This window comes from Ornithorhynchus anatinus, chromosome 14 (genome assembly GCF_004115215.2).
Source record: "Ornithorhynchus anatinus isolate Pmale09 chromosome 14, mOrnAna1.pri.v4, whole genome shotgun sequence".
NCBI classification, from domain to species: domain Eukaryota; kingdom Metazoa; phylum Chordata; class Mammalia; order Monotremata; family Ornithorhynchidae; genus Ornithorhynchus; species Ornithorhynchus anatinus.
The window spans coordinates 50,696,922-50,718,347 of record NC_041741.1 but is presented as its reverse complement, the minus strand read 5'-3'; the positions used below and the strand labels follow the sequence as shown (position 1 = coordinate 50,718,347).

The 21,426-nt window shown below is 54.1% G+C and overlaps 1 protein-coding gene across 2 annotated transcripts in view; it reads left to right on the top strand.

The window, feature by feature from the left end:
- Positions 1-21,426, top strand: part of GRAMD4 (GRAM domain containing 4) — a 105,662-nt gene that overhangs the window by 4,962 nt on the left and 79,274 nt on the right. The window contains exon 1 of one of the 2 annotated variants that reach the window (XM_029078804.2): positions 19,953-20,047. The exons of the other annotated variant lie outside the window; for it this stretch is intronic. The gene's annotated coding sequence lies outside the window, so the exon portion shown is untranslated. Of the gene's footprint in view, positions 1-19,952; positions 20,048-21,426 lie in introns of those variants that run through there. 2 annotated transcript variants of the gene reach the window in all.

Here is a 21,426-nt window from a genome sequence, read left to right as displayed (position 1 = left end):
GAGAAATCGGGATTTTTGAGAACGGGTCACGACTCCGGATCGGGTGGCTTGAGGAGTTTGCCTGGGCTCAGTGCTGACTCGGTTTCCCCTCCCCACCTCCGGGGGGGCAGCCTTCCTGATGGGGAATTAGCTCCTTCCTTTGGAGTCTGGGATCCAAGCACAGATCGCGTGCTAAGCGCGGAGAAGCCAAGGTCCCTGTGAAAGCTAGGAGAGTTCTCCCCTCGGGGGACACGATCGGATTTCTGTGTCTGCTCTTGTTCTAGAGACACCGCGGTGATTCACTGGATAGAACCAATCCGTCAGTGGTATTTATCGAGCGCTTAGGCTGGGCAGAAAGCCGTACTGAGCGCGCGGGAGAGTACAGTATAACAGAGTCGACAGACCCGATCTCTGACCACGGTGAGCGAATAGTCTAGAGGGGGAAACCGAAACAGAGAAAGTTCAAAAATCGTATCTCTGGCTGTCGCTGGGGAGTAGGTGGGAAGCCTGGTTAGTGGCCAGGCGGCAATCTACAAGCCGTTTAATCGTGATGGTGTTTCGTTCGTTCATTCAGTCGTATTTACTGAGCGCTTACTGCGTGCAGAGCACTATAATAATAATAATGACGATGGTATTTGTTAAGCGCTTACTATGTGCAAAGCCTGTTCTAAGCGCTGGGTGGATACAAGGTGATCAGGTTGTCTCACGTGGGGCTCACGGTCTTAATCCCCATTTTACAGATGAGGTAACTGCGGCACAGAGAAGTTAAGTGACTTACCCAAAGTCACACGCTGACAAGCGGCGGAGCCGGGATTAGAACCCGTGACCTCTGGCTCCCAAGCCCGGGCTCTTTCCACTGTACTGAGCGTGTGGGAGAGTACAGTACAAGAATATGGCCTAATGGATAGAGCACTGACTTGGGAATCAGAAGGACCTGGGTTCTAATCCCGGCTCTGGCACGTGTCTGCTGTGTGACCTTGGGCAAGTCACTTCACTTTTCTGGGCCTCAGTTACCTCATCTGGAAAATGGGGATTAAGACCGTGAGGCCTGTGTGGAACGTGGACTTTGACCAAACTGATTAGTTTCTATCTATCCCAGTGCTTAGAACAGTGATTGACACATAGGAGGCACTTAACAAATACCACTATTATTATAATTTTTATTATCAATAAACAGGCACATTCCCTGCCCGCCACAAGCTTACAGTCCGAGGTGCGGGGGGGACGACATCGGTGCAAATAAATTACAGATATGTACATAAGTGCATTTGTTAAGCACTTACTATGTGTCAAGCACCGATCTAAGCGCTGGGATCCAAGCTAATCAGGTTGAACCCAGTCCCCGTCCCACATAAGGCTCACAGTCTTAAGTCCCATTTTCCGGATGAGGGAAGTGAGGCCCAGAGAAGTGAAGCGACTTGTCCAAGGTCGCAGAGCAGATGAGCGGAGGAGCTGGGATTAGAACCCAGGTCCCTCTGACTCCCAGGCCCGGGCTGTAGCCCCTAAGCCACAGTCTAAGCCCTGTGAGACCAGCGGGACACCTCGCCCAACCAGGACATCCGCGTCGAGGTCTGAAGTTGCCCGAGGGAAAAGCATCCCGCGGGTTACGTCAGACAGCGAAATAATCCTCTCACCCGACTCGGTCAGTCGATCGTGTTTATTGCACAAGGAACCGTGTGCAGAGTACTGTACTAAGCACTTGGGGGAGTCCAAATAAAAATAGACACGTTCCCTGCCCACAACGAGCTTACAGTCCAGAGGACCCAAGCCAGAACCTCGAAAATGGACGTTTTCCCATCGTGGGGCAGTGATAATGGTACTTTTTAATCGTGTACTGTGTGCCAAGCACCGTTTCAAGTTCTGGGGAAAATGCAGTTTGATATAGTTCCCAGCCCCCACGGGGGCTCACAGTCTAAGTAGGAGGGAGAAGGATTTAAACCCCATTTTCCCGATGAGGGAACGGAGGCTCAGAGAAGCGAAGCGGCGCGCCCACAGCAGACAGGTGGCAGAGCCGGAATGAGGACCCAGGCCCCTGCTCTTCGCACTAGGCTGCGGGAGTCAGAAGGTCATGGGTTCTAATTCCAGCTTCGCCACTTAATAATAATAATGGTGGTATCCCGTCAAAGGGCAGGGACCGTCTCGATCTGTTACCGATTTGTCCATTCCAAGCGCTTAGTACAGTGCTCTGCACATAGTCAGTGCTCAATAAATACTATTGAATGAATGAATTTGTTAAGCGCTTACTAAGTGACTTGCCCTAAGTCACACGGCTGGCAAACGGCGGAGCCGGGATTAGAACCCATGACCTGTGACTCCCAAGCCTGGGCTCTTTCCACTCAGCCACGCTGCTTCTCTTGTCTCTTGCTTCACTTGTCTGCTGAGTGACCTTGGGCGATTCACTTCACTTCTCTGGGCCTCAGATACCTCATCTGGAAAATGGGGATTGAGGCTGTGAGCCCCACGTGGGACAGGGGCTGTTCACCTCAATTTGCTTGTAATAATAATAATGATAATAATGATGATGGTATTTGTTAAGCACTTACTATGTTCCAAACATTGTTCTCAACACTGGAGTAGATACAAGGTAATTCAGTCATTCAATAGTATTTATTGAGCGCTTACTATGTGCAGAGCACTGTACTGAGCGCTTGGAATGTACAATTCGGTAACAGATAGAGACAATCCCTGCCCAGTGACGGGCTCACGGTCTAATCGGGGGAGGGAGACGGACAAAAACAAGACAACTTAATTGCGATAAGTAGAATCAAGGGGATGTACACCTCACTAACAAAATAAATAGGGTAATAAAATAATAGGTTGTCCCACATGGGGCTCACACTTTTAATCCCCACTTTGCAGATGAGGTAACTGAGGCCCAGAGAATGAAGCGACTTGCCCAAGGTCACACAGCAGACAAGTGGCAGAGCTGGGATTAGAACCCACAGCTTCTGACTCCCAAGCCCGGCCTCTTTCCACCAAGTCATGCTGCTTCTTGTATCCCCCCCACCCAGGGCTTAGTACAGGACCTGGCACATAGTAAAGCGCTTAACAAATGCCATCATTATTATTATTATTATCCTAATAACGGGACTCTCTCATCCCGCGTCGGGTGATGGAACGAGCATCGGGTAGAGTTTCTCCTAGCTGGAAATTCCCGGCTAATGACAGTCGCCTTCTCGGTACTATTGTTAAGACGATGTCAGACCCTTCCATTATAACCCCACGTTATTACTGCTTTTCGACTTGGCAATTAAAGTTTCCCGCAGGTTAAAAAGGGAGCGGAGAAGTGTTGGCCCACAAGAAAAAAACTCTGCAGGTTTCAGTGAAGCGGCTAGGAGGTGTCAGACCTAGAATTCAGACCCCGCCACCAGACCGTGGGCCACTTCTGGGCCGGAAGGGGCCACGAGCCCGGTGGCTGTTCCGAGGCTGAGAAAGCCCGGGCACCGGCCTGCGATCCACACCCCGCAGGTCCGCCGGGAGAGGCAGCGGGGCCTAGCAGAAAGAGCCCGGGCTTGGGAGATAGAAGGACCTGGGTTCTAATCCCAGTTCCGCCACTTGTCCGCCGTGGGGACCTTGGGCGAGTCACGTAATTTCTGTGGGCTTCAGTGAACTCCTCTGTAAAATGGGGATAAAGACTGTGAGCCCCATGTGGGTCAGGGGCTGTTTCCAGCCCAATTATCCTGTACCTACCCCAGTGCTTAGTACAGTGCCTGGCACATAGTAAGCACTTAAATACCACAATTATTATTATTATTACTGTTAGATAGATGAACAGTGCATGTGCCCTGAAGACAGATGCCCTATCTATGTTACCCTACCTACAGATGCCCAAGGCAGACCCTGGGTAGGCAGGAAGCAGTGGGGCCTAGTGGAAAGAGCCTGGGCCTGGAATCAGAAGACCCGAGTTCTAATTCTGCCACTTATCTGCTGTGTGACCTGGGGCAAGTGACTCCCCTTCTCTGGGCCCCAGATACCTCATCTGTAAAATGGGGATGAAGACCGTGAGGCCCAGGTGGGACAGAGATCGTATCTGTAGCTTGTATCTACCCCAGCGCATAGTACAGTGCCTGGCACATAGTGAACGCTTAACAAGTACCATAAAAAAAATGCTCCGTATACGTGCCTTGTAGCCAGATGCCCCGTGTGTGCACCGTGTCTACGGATGCCCCGTGTATATGCCGTGGAGTCAGATGCCCCAAGTATGCACCGTGACTGTAGATGCCCCCTGTGCCTGGCACATAGTGAACGCTTAACAAATACTATTAAAAAATGCTCCGTATATGTGCCTAGTATGCACCGTGACTGCAGATGTCCCCTGTTTATGCCACGCACCGTGTGCTGCTGGCGAACCCCAACCGAAATAACAACGAAAAGGAGGAGGGAAAGCGACGACGAGGAGTTTTCAAGGCAAAGTATTCAGTGCCCAAACGGTCAGGGGATAAGATGAGCTTCCCACCCAGCTCGAGCGAGGAACGGACTGTTCCCAGGACTTGACACCTTTGAGCCCCGGAGAAAAATGAATCTGCATGTGTTCGTAGAGGCTTCCGTGCTCGGATGGGAGGCGGGAGGAGAAGAGCATACTACTGGACGCTGGGAGGAATTAAAAGGGAAGAATCACCCCGCAACCCCTCAAAGCCTTATCGAAGGCCCGTCTCCTCCAAGAGGCCTTCCCAGACTAAGCCCCCCCTTTCCTCTTCTCCCCCTTCCTTCTGCGTCGCCCTGACTTGCTCCCTTTCTTCATCCCTCCTCCCAGCCCCACGGCACTTATGTCCAGATCTCTCATTTACCCATTTCTGTTGTCCGTCTCCCCCTCTAGGCTGCAGGCTCGTTGTGGGCAGGGAATGTGTCGTTAATCCTTGCAGTGTACTCTCCCAAATGCTTAGTACAGTGCTCGGCACACCGTAGCGCTCTCTAAATACGATTGAATCGGGGCCTGCCTAGGGACCCAGGGGCTGATGAAAGAAAGGAATGGAAAACCCAAGCAATCCATCTGTCGGTCAATAGGATTTATTGAGCGCTTACCGAGTGCGGAGCACCGGGCTGAGCACTTGGGAGAGGAGAGTACAACACCACTGGGAAACAGATGTAGAACACCGGCAAAGAATCAGTCATTGATTGAGCACTGTGCTGAGCACTTGGGAGAGTACAATATAAGAGCGTTGGAAGGTATGGTCCTTGCCCACAAGAAGCAGGGTGGTCTAGTGGCTAGAGCACCTGGGCTCTAAGGCCGGCTCTGCCCCTCTTCTGCTCTGTGACCTTGGGCCAGTTACTTTACTTCCATTCGGTCGTATTTATCGATAAATACGAGCACTTACTGTGTGCAGAGCACTGTACCTCTCTGGGCCTCAGGTGCCTCATATGGAAAAATGGGGATTAGGACTGTAGGCCCCATGTGGGACGTGGACCGTGTCTAACCTGATGAGCTTGCGTCTACCCCAGTGCTTAGAGCAGTGCCTGGCGCATAGGAAGCGCTTCACAGATACCCTTAAAAACCCCCCAAAGAACCAGAGGATCTTAGGCCCTGTTGGTGTCAGGGAGACCCTGGCTTGCAGAGTGGAAAAACGGCGTGTTACCTTTTTATCTCTCTGGGCCGCAGACCTAATCTGGCCCGGCTCCGGGCTCAAGGTCACAGGAGAGAGTGGAACGACTAACTACTAGAATAACTCGTCCCACATGGCTTCGCCCTCCTCCACCCACCGTTACTTTCCTTTCAGGCGGTGGCGATAAGCGACTCGCCCAGGCAAACATTGGCATGGGCTTCGAACACCTCCTCCGGCCGAGGCTTTTGGGCGAGGAGAGCCGTGCTAGGCGCTTGGACGTTCAGGGCAAGAAGCAGCGCCCGGCACGTTACTCTCTCAAGCGCTTAGTACAGTGCTCCGCACGCAGTAAGCGCTCAGGCGACAGGACAGTCGGCCAGGGGCGAGGTTCCGGGTTTAGGTCCCGCTGACGGACGACTGGGCGATGGAGAAAAGGAAGGAAGGCGAGCGGCCGAGAGAGGGCCGGTCGGAGATGCAGGAAGTCCGAATGGGGTAGTTGGGGGAGGTGTCGTTTGCGCCGTCACGCGAACCCCGGGGGTGGGGCAGTGTGGATCAGTGGAAGAAATGGGAATCGGGACCCCCGGTTTGGTCACGCGGCCCGTGGAGTGAGTGTAACCTCGGGTGGGTCACGTCATCATTAGAACAAGAAGAGTAACCGAGGTATTTGTTAAGCACTTACTATGTGCCAGGTGCTGTCATAATAATGATAATGATGGTATTTGTTAAGCGCTCACTCTGTGCAAAGCACTGTTCTAAGCGCTGGGGGGGATACGAGGTGATCAGGTGGTCCCACGTGGCGCTCACGGTCTTAGTCCCCATTTTACAGATGAGGGAACTGAGGCACAGAGAAGTGAAGCGACTGGCTCAGAGCCACACAGCTGACAAGTGACGGAGCCGGGATTAGAACCCGTGACCTATGACTCCCAAGCCCGGGCTCTTTCCACTGAGCCACGCCGCCTCTCTAAGCGCCGTACTAAGCGCCGGAGTAGATACAAGGTAATCAGGGCCTGCATGGGCCTCACAGTCTAAGTAGGAGAGAGAACGGGTCTTGAAAGCCCATTTGGCAGATGAGAGAGCTGAGGCCCAGAGAAGTTAAGAGACTTACCCAAGGTCACACGGCAGAGATGAGACCCCATAACCTCTTGACTCCCAGGCCTGCGCTCTTTCCATTAGGCCTCGCTGCTGCTTCTCACTTAACCTCTCCGGGGCCTCCGTTTCCGTCCGTGGAAAGAGAATCATCTCCGTCTCTCCCTCTCTCCACGGGGTGAGGACGGTGAGATCGGAGGGTGGTAAAGCGCCGGAGTCATGGCCAAGGGATTCTCATTGGGATCTAAATTTGAGTCGTAGGACAGATCCCTTAGAGCCGAAAGGACTCTTTAAGGAGAGCCGTTCCTGTGATCGGTGGTTGCTGACAGATTGCTTTTAACCGGGTGTCTTTACGAAACAGTTCCAATACAGGCTAAAGGGCCCTGTGGTGATCGGCAAGATGTTTCTCGAGAGGCGCCCGACATCGCATCGAATCCGTCGGCTTCCGGAGGCTCGTTTCCCCAGATCCTTTTGGGGGTTATATTAAGCGCTTACTAGGTGTTGAGCACACTCCTACGCACTGAGGTAGAACCGGGATAAGCCTGTCGGACTCAGCCCCCGCCATGGGACTCACTGTCCTGTAATCATAATAATAACGGTTGTATCTGTTAAGCGCTTACTATGTGCCAGGCACTATACTAAGCACCGGGGTAGGTAGAAGATAATTGAGTCGGACACAGTCCCTGTCCCACATGGGGCTCACGGTCTTAACCATCCAAGAGGGAGGGAGAGCGGGGCTCTTGTCCCCATTTAAGCGGAAAGCGAGGCCCGGAGAGGGTAAGTGACTCCCCCGAAGATCACCCAGCAGATAAGTCAGGATTAGAACTCGGGTTCCCAGGCCCGGGCTCTTTCCACCAGGCCCGGCGTGAACTTGGAACTGGGTGTGTCTGATGTGACAGGTTGGCAAGGTAACGTGGGGCTCGGGCAGGTGCCCGGCAGATGGAGGTTCTGGCCTCAGCCCTTACATGTTTGGTTCGACCGTGGCGCGGGGGAGCGGAGAGAGGACTTCCTGCCCCGGGCCCGACCTAGGCGGCTCGGTGTTCTCTCTCTTTTTTTAAATGATAGTTGCTAAGCGCTCACTACCTGCCAGGCACTGTACTAAACACTCTGTGGTAGCTACAATCTTATCAGGTTGAATAGAGTCCCTGTCCCACATGGAGCTCACAGTGTCATTCCCCATTTGATAGCTGAGGGAACTGAGGCCCACAGAAGCGAAGTGGCTTAATAATAATAATAATAAAAATAATGATGGTACTTGTTAAGCGTTTCCTATGTGCCAAGCGCTGTTCCTTCATTCAGTTGCATTTATTGAGCGCTTACTTTGAGCAGAGCACTTTACTAAATGCTTGGAGAGTACAATGCAGCAACAGAAAGAGACAATCCCTACCCAACCACAGGCTCGCAGTCTAGAAGGGGGGAGACAGACAAAATAATAATAATAATTTTGGTACTTGTTAAGCGCTTACTAAGTGCAGAGCACTGTTCTAAGTGCTGGGGTAGATACAGGTTAACCAAGTTGCCCCACGTGAGGCTCACAGTCTTCATCCCCATTATACAGATGAGGGAACTGAGGCCCAGAGAAATGAAGTGACTTGCCCACAGTCACACAGCTGACAAGTGGCAGAGCCGGGATTTGAACCCATGACAAAACAAGTATGAGAAGGATGGACACGGTCCCTGTCCCACATAGGGCTCGCACTCTTAATCCCCATTTTGTAGATCGGGTAACCGAGGCCCAGAGAAGCGAAGCGACTTGCCCAGTGTCACGCAGCAGAGAGCGGCGGAGCTGGGATTAGAACCCAGGTCCTTCCGACTCCCGGGTCCGTTCTCGTCCGGAAAGCGGGTGGATCTCGGGTGCCGGCTGTTGCCCGTCCACAGGTAGATCTCGACGCCTTCATTGTGGGGCAAACTTTGGGTGAGGGCCAGAGGGGCGTGGGGGGGCGGGCTGCCAGCTGGGTCGTTGCCTTGGAGATGGAATTGTGGGCCGAGGGAATGGTGTCATTTTTGGTCGTCTTAGGTCCTTATTTACGAGCGTGTGCCCACTACCGACCACCTCCGAAGAACACGGGCTCGACCCCAGGGTGGGGTTGACTGAGTCGTTCGGCCCGTCACTGGGCGGGGATTGTCTCTATCTGTTGCCCAATTGTCCATTCCGAGCTCTTAGTAGAGTGCTCTGCACATAGTTAGCGCCCGATAAGTACCATGGAATGAATGTATGCGTCAGTGGGTTTTGTGAGATGGGGGCGAGGCCGGGGGGGTGTCCAGGCGACCCTTCTACCGCCCCGGATCTCCCGGGTTTCCGGCCTCCAACGGGGAGGTTACGGAGCCCGCTCAGTCAGGTCGGCGCTGGAGACCGGCTCCCGCTCCCCGCTGCCCGGGAAAGGCCGGGACGCGGCGGGATTTCTGAGGGACTGCTGTGCCGGAGAGCGGATTAGGGGCCACCGCCAGCCCAGCGGCCGGAAGGAGCGATGCGGGATGGGGGTGAATCATCCCCCCCCTCCCCGAACCCCGGGCCGGGCGGGCTGGTTGCCGGGAGACCACGGCAGCAGACGGATCGTGGCGCGGTGGGCGGCAGCCCGAGATGGAGGCCGCCCCGCTCTCAGACGAGCGCCGGGTGGGACTGTGAGCGGAAGGAAGGAATGTGCCAGCAGGGGACCGGAGGGTGGGTGGCTGGCTGGCTGGCTGGATGGGCGTGCGTGTGTTTGTGTGAGAGAGAGAGAGCATAGAGCACGAGAGGGAGAGAGCATGCAAGAGAGAGAGAAATCGCGCGAGAGAGCACGCCGTTCTCCAAAGAGTGCGTTTCTGTCACCGGAATGTTAAAGGAAGACGAGAGACGGGTTGCAGAGACAGAGAAACGACAAACTTCTGCGCGAGGAAAGCGGGAAGAGGTTAGGATTCTTCTGTCTGGAAAGATGCAGGTCGAGAGGATGGATCGAAGTTGCAAAAGCACGCTGGGCGTGGGCGAAGCCAGCACGGAGTTGTGGGTCCCCAGGCGGCACGACACCAGGGCACCGCCCCTTAGGTTGGTCGTTGGGGGGGGGGGTCACCCTCCACTCATTTCGGTGTCACCGCCTCGCCAGCGAACCCCACGGAACATCGGCGGCCGGCGGGCCGGGCCGGCCGGCTTCCGGGTCCCGGAACGTGGTCGGCTCGTGGCTCGGTGGAAGAAGCCGGCACTTGGGAGTCAGCGGTTATGGGTTTGAATCCTGGCTCTGCCACTTGTCAGCTGTGTGACTGTGGGCAAGTCACTTCTTCTCCGGGCCTCAGTTCCCTCATCTCTAAAATGGGGATGAAGACTGTGAGCCTCACGTGGGACAACCTGATTACCCTGTATCTCCCCCGGCTCTTAGAACAGTGCTCTGCACATAGTAAGCGCTGAAATACCAACATTATTATTATCATTATCGAGGCGGTTGCCTGGGAAATCTCACTCCGCTGGGTGGGATGCGCGAAATGGGCGGGGGAGAGCGGGATGCCCCAACAGCTGCCCTCTGGCCGAGCGAGAGCGGGCACGTGCCAGCAGGGAGGGCAGAAAGACCCAGAGGCAAATGCCGAAGACAAACTAGCCCGGCGAGGCTGGTGCCATTGGAGCGAGGTACTCTCCCAACCCCACGGCACTCATGTACGTCTCTCTAAATTATATATTATAAATTATTCACACTGATGTCGGTCTCCCCCTCTAGACTGTAAGCTCGTCATAGGCAGGGAACGGGTCTGTTAATTCTGTGGTATTATACTCACCCAAGCACTTAGTACAGCGCTCTGCACATGGTAAGCATTCAACAACTGTGATTGATTGAATGCTAGACTGTCTACGATCAGGCTGTCGCGGGCGATCCGAATTGCGAGAGGCCAGAGCGGCGGAAAAGGCAAGCCTCCCTGCCGCAAACACAGCGACACACGTCCCTCTTTTTTAATTTTTATTTTAACTGGCATTTGTTAGGTGTTTACCGTATTCCAGAGGCTCTACTAAGCTCTGGGGTAGGTACGAGCTAATCGGGTTGGACACAGTCCCTGTCCTATACAGGGCACTAGTCTTCATCCCCGTATTACAGATAAATAATGTCGGTATTTGTTAAGCGCTTACTATGTGCAGAGCACCGTTCTAAGCGCTGGGGTAGATACAGGGTCATCGGGTCGTCCCACGTGAGGCTCACGGCTAATCCCCATTTTACAGATGAGATAACTGAGGCCCGGAGAAGTGAAGTGACTCGCCCACAGTCACGCAGCTGACAAGTGGCAGAGCCGGGAGTCGAACCCATGACCTCTGACTCCCAAGCCCGGGCTCTTTCCACTGAGCCCCGCTGCTTCCCTAAGATGAGGTAACTGAGGTCCGGAGAAGTGACCTGCCCAAGGTCAAAGCCGGCAGACAAGTGGGATTGGAATCCGGGTCCATCTGGCTTCCGGGCGCGGGCTGTAGCCGCTAGGCCGTGTTGCTTCTTCTGCATTCCTTGCGTTCGCGGCGTGGAATGGGCCGACTGCATAGCTGGGCGGTCACCGAGGGTTGCTGCAAGTCACACACGGGCAAAGTGAGCACTTAGTAAATACCGCTGATGGACTGACCGAGTAAATACAGTTGGCTGAGTGGTTGAAGTTGGATGGCCAGCATGGAGCGCTTAGTATGTGCACAGCACCGTACTAAGCACTGGGGAGAGGCTAGTATAACAGAGTCATTCATTCGATAGTATTTATTGCGCGCTTACTATGTGCGGAGCACTGTACTAAGCGCTTGGAATGGACAAATCGGTAGCAGAGAGAGACAGTCCCTGCCCTTCGACGGGCTCACGGTCTAATCGGGGGAGACGGACAGACAAGGATAATGGCAATAAATAGAATCGAGGGGAAGGACATCTCGTTAAAACAATAGCAAATAGAATTAGGGTGATGTACATCTCATTAACAAAATAAACAGAGTCGGTAGGCGTGTTCCCTGCCTCCGATGAGCTTACAGTCAAAGGGAAGCAGCGTGGCTCAGTGGAAAGAGCCCGGGATTGGGAGTCAGAGGTCATGGGTTCGAATCCCAGCTCTGCCACTTGTCAGCTGTGGGACTGTGGGCGAGTCACTTCACTTCTCTGGGCCTCAGTTCCCTCATCTGCAAAAATGGGGATGAAGACTGTGAGCCTCACGTGGGGCAACTTGATTACCCTGTATCTACCCCAGTGCTTAGAACAGTGCTCTGCACATAGTCAGCGCTTAACAAATACCAACATTATTATTATTAGAGGGGGAGAGGCATTTAATATAGATCAGTGACAGATGTGGGCGTCAGTGCTGTGGGATCGAGGGAGGGGGGAATGAAGTGCGAGGGCGACGCAGAAGGGAGTGGGAGAAGAGGAGATGAGGGCTGAGTCGGGGAAGGCCTCTTGGAGGAGATGGACTTTCGATAAGGCTTTGAAGGAGGGGGGAGGGATCGACCGCCAGATACGAGGAGGGAGGGCGTTCCAGGCCAGAGGCAGGATGTGGGCGAGAGATCGGTGGTGAGATAGACGAGATCAAGGTACAGGGAGTAGGTTGGCATTAGAGGAGAGAAGTGGGTCGGCTGGGTTGTAGTAGTCAGGCAGTCAGGTGTATTTATTGAGCACTTGCTGTGTGCAGAGCACTGGACTAAGTGCTTGGGAGAGGACGATATAACAGTAAACAGATACGTTGCCCGCCCACAACGAGCTTGCAGTCTAGATGGGGGAGATAGAAATTGAGAGAAATAAATAAATGACAGATATATACGCAAGCGCTGTGGCGGTGGGAGGGGGTGCATGAATAAAGGGAGCAAGTCCGAGTTTTGCAGAAGGGAGTGGGGGGAAAGGCTTAGTACAGTGCTCTGCACACAGTAAGCGCTCAATAAATCCGACTGAATGAGTGAATGGTTGAAAGGAGGGCCTAGTCAGGGAAGGCCTCTCGGAGGAGATGTGCCTTCAATAAAGCTTTAGTAGGAGATGAGGAAGGGGATGGTGATTGAAGGATCTAGCAACCGTCTCTCCGGGCATCCAGAGAGGATCCTGGGCTGGATGGACCGTGATTCTGACCCAGTAAGTCACTCGTTGCCTGTGGCCTCGTGATCGATCAACAGATCAGTCATACTTATTGAGCTTTTACTGTGTGCGGAGCACTCTGCTCAGCTCTTGGGGGAGAACGATACGACAGACCCATTAATAAAAGTCTCAGAAGGAAGCCTCCGTATTGCCGTTGTTCTTGTCTGTCCGTCTCCCCCGATTAGACCGTAAGCCCGTCAAACAGCAGGGACCGTCTCTATCTGTTGCCGACTTGTTCGTTCCAAGCGCTTAGTACAGTGCTCTGCACATAGTAAGCGCTCAATAAATACTATTGAATGAATAATAAAAATAACTGCTGTGTTTGTTAAGTATTTACTCTGGGCCAACCACTGTCCGAAGAGCTGGGGTAGATCCAAGACGATCTAATCGGACACAATCCCTGGCCCACACGGGGCTCAATCTAAGTAGGAGAAAGCCCAGGTATCGAATCCCAATTTTACAGATGAGGAAACGGAGGCACCGAGAAGTTGTGACCTTTTTTTTGTGGTATCTGTTAAGCACTTACTGTGTGCCAGGCACTGTAGTAAGTGCCGGGGTAGATATACACTAATAGGTTGGACGCAGTCCGTGTCCCTCGTGCAACTCACGGTCTTAATCCCCATTTTACAGACGAGGTAACTGAGGCACAGGGAAGTGAAGTGAGTTGCCCGAGGTCACCCGGCAGACACGGGATTAGAAGCCAGGTCCGTCTGACTCCCAAGCCTGTGCTCTATCCGCTAGGCCACGCTGCTTCTTGCTCAAGGTCGGCACTGCGGGCACACAGGGAACGTGTGTTTTGCTTCTCTTGGAATTTCCAATAACACCATCACCATTCATTCAGGAGTATTTATTGAGCGCTTACTATGTGCAGAGCACTGTACCGAGCGCTCGGAATGTACAATTCGGCAACAGATAGAGACAATCCCTGCCCCGTGACGGGCTCACGGTCTAAATGGGGCTCACTACTACTCTACTCTTCAATTCTAAAAAAACTGGCTTTTTTTTTAGAACTCTGATAGAAGGGGCCGGGTGAGTCCATCCCTCCCCGTGGGCCCGGGTCGGATCTCCGGCAGGTATGACGCCATTCAGGCAGGGAAGACGGTCCCCGGGGCGTCTCTCCTCCAGTCCTCAAAGGGTTCGGTGGGTCTGGGTCCTGGAGTATTCGGTACTGTACTCCGCTGTCGGCCTTTTGTGTGAGGGAGAGCGTGAGGAGGAGGGAGACTCTCTTTAGAACGATTTCAGAGATTCCCTTTTGGCAGTTTCCGACCTGGAATTCGAGTTTCCGGGCTCAGAGGCCAAAGACTGATCCGATCGGCACCGTCACCCCCAGGGAGCCGAGCCGCCGGGAACTGCGAGCGACTCTTTAGAGGAGAGAAACGCCCGTCCGTCGTGCGTGGCGCCGCCTCTCCCCTGCCGGGAGGATTCCCCAGCCTGAAACGCCTTACACGAGATCTTCTCAGACCAAACCCCGTGACCTGGAAATGTATTAGCCGCCTAAATCGGTAGTGCGGGCTGCCCCCAGATCTGGGAAAGGATTCAGTCTCTGTTTTGTTGCTCCCTCTAGACTGTAAGCTCGTAGTGGGCAGGGAATGCGTCTGTTAAATCATTGTGCCGTGCTCTTCCAAGTGCTTAGTACAGTGCCCTGCACACAGTAAGCGCTCTATAAATACGATCGATTCTCTCTACTTGTATTTTACCGCCTCCCCCATTAGATTGTAAGATCCTTGGGGTGATGATGTCGACGACGATGGTATTTAAATGCTTGCCATCTGCCAAGCGATGTACTTGAGAAGCAGTGTGGCCTCGTGGAAAGAGCACGAGCCTGGGAGTGAGAGGACCTGGATTCTAATCCCGGCTCTGCCACTTTCCTGCTGTGTGACCTTGGGCGAGTCACTTATCCTCCGTTCTTCAGTTCCCTCATCCGCAAAATGGGGATTCAATCCCCGTGCTCTCTCCCACTTAGAACGCGAGCCCCGTGCGGGACCTGATGATCTCGTATCTACCCCCAGTGCTTAGTACAGTGTTCGGCACATAGTAAGCACTTAACAGATGCCACAGTTATTGTTATTATTATTACTGAGCTCTGGGGTAGTCATGGTAATTAAAATAAAGAGAAGCAGCATGGCTAAGTGGATAGAGCACGAGCCTGGGAGTCAGAACAACCTGGGTTCTAATCCCGGCTCCGTTGCGTGTCTACTGTGTGACCTTGGGCCAGTCACTTCACTTCTCCGGCCCTCAGTTTCCTCTTCTGAAGGTGGGGATTAAGAGCGTGAGCCCCATGAGGGACTGGGACTGTGTCCAGCCCGGTTTACCTGTTTCGATCCCGGTGCTGAGAACAGTACGTGGCACATAGTAATACAAATACCAACATTATTATTACGTAGTAAGCACTTCAATACCGTAATAATGATTGTTATTATCGCTAGGTCAGACAGTCCCTGGCCCTCATGGGACTCCTACGCTAAGGGGGAGGGAGAGCAGGGATGTCCGGTGGTACGAACCGAGCGCTCCGGGGAGCCTCCCTTCCTAGCACGCCCCTCCTCCCCAACTCTCACATCAGCCAGGAGGGACTTTTTCTCCCCCAGATCCCCACCCCAGTGAACCAGGGTACAAAAATGGGCAAAATACTCTTTAGGGCAGGGACCCGTTGTCTTCTCCCAAGCACTCAGGACAGAGCTCTGCACCGAATAAGCGCTCAGTAAATACTGACTGGTGGGAAAATGCCAAAGGCATGCAAACGCAAATGAGAAGCAACATGGCTTAGTGGAAAGAGCGCGGGCTTGGGAGTCAGAGGATGTGGGTTCTAATCCTGGATCCGTCGCTAATCAGGTGGGTGACTTTGAGCAAGTCAGTTAACTTCTCTGAACCTCAGTTACCTCATCTGTAAAATGGGGATTAAAACTGTGAGTCCCACCTGCTAACCTTGTATCTCCCCCAGCGCTTAGAACAGTGCTTGGCACAGAGTAAATGCTAAACAAATACCGTCATTATTATCATCATTATTATTATTAAATGGGCCTCCACTCCTTCAGGCAGGAGGCCAGATATCACCAAGTCGTATGTGCCAGAGCTGGGCTCTTGGCTGTCTGTCTCCCCACCAGACTGTAAGCTCTCTGTGGGTGGGGAATACGTCTGTTATTTTGTTGTGCTGTACTCTCCCAAGCGCTTAGTACAGTACCCTCCCTGTACACAATAAGTGCTTAATAAGTACGATCGATTGATTAATCAAGCGAGTGAGGGACCTTCTGTTTCTCTGCTCTGAGCACGTGGGAAGTGGAGAGGTGAAGGATGCGTCCACAGCCACGGGAACCAGGACTCGGATCTGCTGGATCCAGTCCGCCCGGCCTGATCCCGCTTTCGGGCCTGATGAAATTCGATTTGGGCCGGGAGAGGAGTCCCTCTGTTGGACTTCCATGTCCCGCGAGTGGGTCAGCAGCAGCTCCCGGGTCACCCCCAGGGCGGGCGGGGGGCGGGGAGAGCCCTCTTTGGGGTTTTAATCCCTCGGTGGCCTGCCGGGTGACGCCCGATTCCCGGATGAGCGCTAACAGTTCGGCCGGGCTCCGTCCCATTTGCGTTTCTGCTTGGTACAGTGCTCCGCACGCACCAAGTGTTCAAAAAATACAGTTGAAAGAACGAAAATGAACGAATGCCACCGGCCTCGGTTCTACCGACATCCCAGCTGCCCTTCTAGGAGAGTCAGATTTCTTGATATTCGTGTCCCTCTCCCCCTCTAGACCGTAATCTCATGGTGGGCGGGAAATGTGTCTGTTTATTGTTCCACTGTGCTCTCCGAAGCGCTCAGTACAGTGCTTTGCACCCAGTAAGCACTCAGTTGATACGGGTGGCGGCCGATGAACCGCTTTTTGAGACCGAAAGGAAAGAAACGGGGCCACTCTGGTTTTGCCGAGCGTACGCAGAATACGGAGCATCGGGTGAGGAGACGGGCGGGGAGAAGAACGCGGCCCAGGGTGATTACAGAAATGATTAATCACTTACTCTGCGTCGGGCTCTGCGAGATAATCAGATTGGACACGCTACCCGATTCACATGGCCCTTACCGTCTAAAAGGGATGGAGAACGGGTACGTCATCCCCCTTTCACGGATGAGGAAACCGAGGCCCGGATTCCGTATTTATTGAGCGCTTATGGTAGGCAGAATACTGTACTGAGCCCTTGGGAGAGTCCAGCATAAAAGAGGTAGACAAGTTCCCTGTCCCCAAAGATTTATAATCTAGAGGGATCGGTTAAATGACTTGCCTAAGGTCCCACAGCAGGCCCGTGGCAGAACTAGAATCGGAACCAAGGTCTCCTGACCCTCAGCCCTGTGTTCTTTCCAATCAATCAATGGCATTTCTCGAGCGCTTACCGTGGGCAGAGCACTGCACTAGGCGCTTGGGAGAGTTCAACACCCACTAGGCCATTCTGCCTCCTCTGTCCTTGAGGACCATGAATTCTAAGGACCGAACGGACCGCCCGTAGAGCGTATTTTATTGTTTCCCCTCAGTGACACCCCCGTGGGCCCCCCACAGTTCCTCCGGGAATTCCGATTGTGGAATCTTGGCCCTCGGGGTGATCCGGTGTCTCTCCCCCCCACGGCCCTCCTTCCCACACACGCTCCCGCCCCTTCCCCCGCCCTTCCTACTGCTCGTCAACCAGTTGGTCCGGTCTCGCTGGCTGCAGCCTAGGCGGGGCCGATGGTGGCCGGGCCCGGCCGTGTGCCCGGCCCGGCCCGGGCTTTCCCAACGGCCACGCGGGGGCCGGGAGCCCGAGCCAGCCGGCGGCCCGGCATCCCTGAGGCCGGTGACGGGGTCGGAGGGGGTGTCCCGAGGCGGGTCGCCGCCGCCCGTTGCCGCTCGGCCGGTCCACCCGGGTCCAGCGTGAGGCGTCCGATCCTGGGGGCCGACCCCCCGAGATGGCCTGAGGGACCCCAGCCCCGCCGGGGGACGGAAGATGTGGTGAGTTTCGTCTTGGGCGGCTTCCTGGCGTGTGGCAGGCGCTGTGGGGAGTGGGCTTCTGTGAGCTTATTGTGGGCATGGAATGTGTCTGTTCAGAGTTCTCTTGTACTCTCTCCAGAGTGCTTCTAACAGTGCTTTGTACTCAGCGACTGCTCGATAAGCACAACTGAATGAATGAAAAATGAACGAACGCCGCCGGCCTCGGTCTAACCGACATCCCGGTTTCCCTTCTAGGAGAATCAGATTTTTGATATTCACGTCTGTCGTACGATCCTCTAGATCGTAAGCTCACCGTGGGCAGGGGATGTGTCTGTCGTTCCACTGTACTCTCCCAAGTGTTTAGTACAGTGCTCCGCACGCAGTAAGTTCTCAATAAATATAGTTGAATGAACGAAACTGAATGAATGGCACCAACCTCTGTCTTACCGACACCCCTTCTAGGAGTGTCAGATTTATTGATATTCACGTCCGTCTCCCCCTCTAGACTGTAAACTCGTTGTGGGCGGGGAATGTGTCTGTTTATTGTTCCATTGTACTGTCCCAAGTGCTTAGAACAGTGCTCTGCGTACAGTAAGCACTCAATAAATACGATTGACTGGAGCAGGTAGGGGCTCTCATCAGCTGGCCTCAGGAGAACTGGAAACTCGCCGATCGTTGGCATTTGACAACAGGCTCTGCCCAGTGCTGTCCTGAGCGCGGGGTGACCAGTGAGAATGGCGGGTGAAGCCCAGCCCTGGGAGTCAGAAGGCCTGAGTTCTAATCCTGGCTCCGCCACTCTTCTGCTGTGTGACCATGGGCAAGTTGCTTCACTGCTCCACTTCAGTTCCCTCATCCGGAAAATGGGGATGAAGACTGTGAGCTCCATGTGGGACAGGGCCTGGGTCTAACCTGATTAGCTTGGATCTACCCCAGCACTTAGTACAGTGCCGGGCACATAGGAAGTGCTTAACAAATACCATTATGATGATGATGATGTAGGACAGGGACTGGCTTAGTGGAAAGAGCACGGCCTTGGGAGTCATAGGATGTGGGTTCTAATCCCGGCTCTGCCGCTTGTCTGCTGTGGGACCTTGGGTAAGCCACTTCACTTCTCTATGTCTTAGTTCCCTCATCTGTAAAATGGGGATTAAGATTGTGAACCCCAAGAGGGACAACCTGATTATCTTGTAACTACCCCAGCGCTTAGAACGGTGCTTGGCAAATAGTAAGCGCTTAACAAATGCCATAATAATAATACCAACTTGTATCTACCCCAGCAGTAAGCAGAGTGCCTGGCACATAGTAAACACTGAACAAAAACCACTATATTATTATTATCATCATCATTATTATTATTGCTTTTTTGGGGCCTGGACCCGAAGCTCTGAGCCCAAGAATCCCACCCCTGGGGCTCTCATCCCTGCCGTCCATATTCCCCCTGGGCCCTGACTGCATCTGTAGGGTTTGCTAGGCACTTTCTATGACCCCCAACACCATACTAAGCGCCAGGGTAGATAGGAGATCATCCGGTCTCACATGGTGCTCACCATCTAAGTAAGAGGCAGAACAGTCATCGAATCCTCATTTTGCAGATGAGGGAACTGAGGCCCGGAGACGCAAAGGGACTTGCCCGAGGTCACACGGCAGATAAGTGGCGGAGCCGGGGTTGGACCCAGGCCCGGGCTCTTCCCATTAGGCGACGCTGCTTCCCGGCGTTCGATGTGCCGGATACAGTGACGGATGCGGGACCGGCCGTGTCGCAGCCAGCCGGGACCCGGCAGGCGGTAGCCTCCGTAGCCACTCCGGCCTCGGCCGCCCACGTCAGCCAGCCGTCTTTGAGGATTCTCGCCGGGCTTGTCTCCCTCACGGAACGCCGTGGGTGGTTCTTCGGTCGGAAACCTCCCTGCTGATGGCCCGGGCCCAGCGGGCAGAGCCAGAACTATCAATCGATCATATTTATTGAGCGCTTACTAGGTGTGGAACACAATACTGAGCCCTTGGGAGAGGCAGTAGCAGTGTGGCCTTTTGGAGAGAGCCCGGACCTGGGAGTCGGAAGGACCTGGTTTCTAATTCCGGCTCCGCCACTCGTCTGCTGTGTGACCTTGGGCAAGTCAGCTGCCTGTTACCTCATCTATAAAATGGGATAAAATGAGATTAAGACTGTGAGCCCCATGTGGGACAGGGACTGTGTCCAACCCGGTTCGCTTGTGTCTACCTCGGTGCTTAGTACAGCACATAATAGGTGCTTAACATATACCACTATTATGGTAATGATTATCGTTATTACACTTCCACAGAATTAGCAGACGCGTCTCCTGCCCGTAACAAGCCGACATTCTAATCCGGGCCTGGAGCCCAGGTCCCTCGGTTTCCGGAGCTGGGCCCTTTCCACTGGATCAACAGGCTGTTGAGGCTCACTTGAGCCACTTCCAGGCCAAATGTGGAGAGGACCAGCATGGAGGCAGGCCAACAAGAAATCTAGGTAAAAGAAACAGCGTGGCATAGTAGTACAGTGCTCTGCACATAATAAGCGCTCAATAAATCCTATCGAATGAATAGAGCATGGGCTTGGGAGTCGGAAGGGCATGGGTTCTCGTCCCGTGTCCGGCACTCATCTGCTCTGTGACCTTGGGCGAGTCACTTCGCTGTGCCTCAGTTGCCTCCTCTGTAAAATGGGGATTAGGACTGTGAGCCCCATGTGGGACAGGAACCGCGTCCAACCTGATGAGCGTGTATCTACCCAGCGCTTAGTCCAGTGCCGAGCATGTAGGAAGCGCTTGACAAGTACGAGCTGACGGTCCAGAGGATTAGGTTGTAAAGCTCGGTAGATTTTGTGCATATCTGCAGTTTACTTTTATTCATATTAATGTCTGTCTCCCCCACTAGACTGTGAGTTCGTTGTGAGCGGGGATTGTGTCTACCAGCTCTGTTATACTGTTGTATTGCACTCTCCCAAGAGCATAGTACAGTGCTCTGCGCACAGTAAGCACGATTGATTGGTCTGCCTCCCCCTCTTTACTGTAAACTCGTTATGGGCAGGGAACGTGTCTACCAACTCTCTTATATTGTACTCTCCCAAGCGCTTAGTACAGTGCTCTGCACGTAATACGATCGTTGGATCCATCGTTGAGCCCTCAGAGATCAGAGACCGTGTGCCTGCCATCCGGTTTGCTCTCGCGAGCGCTTAGTCCAGCGTCCCGCGCCCAGTAAATCCTCGTGGGTGATCGATAGGGACAGGGAGGGAGAGTGAGCGGTCAGGCTCTCTGAAGGATGACCAGCCGAGGCTCCCGTGCTGCCGCGGTGACATCCGACTGTGAAGCGGAGCGTACAGCCGATATCGGAGGTAAAAGCTGCGGCTGAAATCCAAGCCGTAGGAAGAGGAAACAGACGAGGGCAGGGGCCGAGAGCCGGAGGGCGAGCCGTTGAGACGCGCGGCGGGCGGCGTCCCGCTCCTTTTCCCCCGGGCCCGGTCGAGCTCCGAGGACGGAAATCCGCGTCGGCCGCGGGGATGAGCAGGGAGAGGTGTGTACCGGGTGGTTGAGGAGGAGCCGTCCCGTCCTCCTCCGGTGTCTGGTTCCGGGGAGGGCGAGGCTGCCTTGGGCGCAGGTAGTGGCGGGAAGCGGCAACGATCCGCCACCGGGACTCCTTGCTTCCCGGAAGGCTGGAAAACCTGGGACCGCGGGCTGGGACGAACAACAGGGCAGCGCCCGCGGCCAGAACCGAGGGGGCCGAGGCTCCCTTCTGGACCCGTCCCGTGGCCCGTGGGCTCGGAGGAGAGAGGGACCGGAATCTCGTTGTAGGCAGGGAGTGTGTCCGTTCTCTTGTTCTGTTGGACTCTCCCAAGTGCTTAGAACAGTGCTC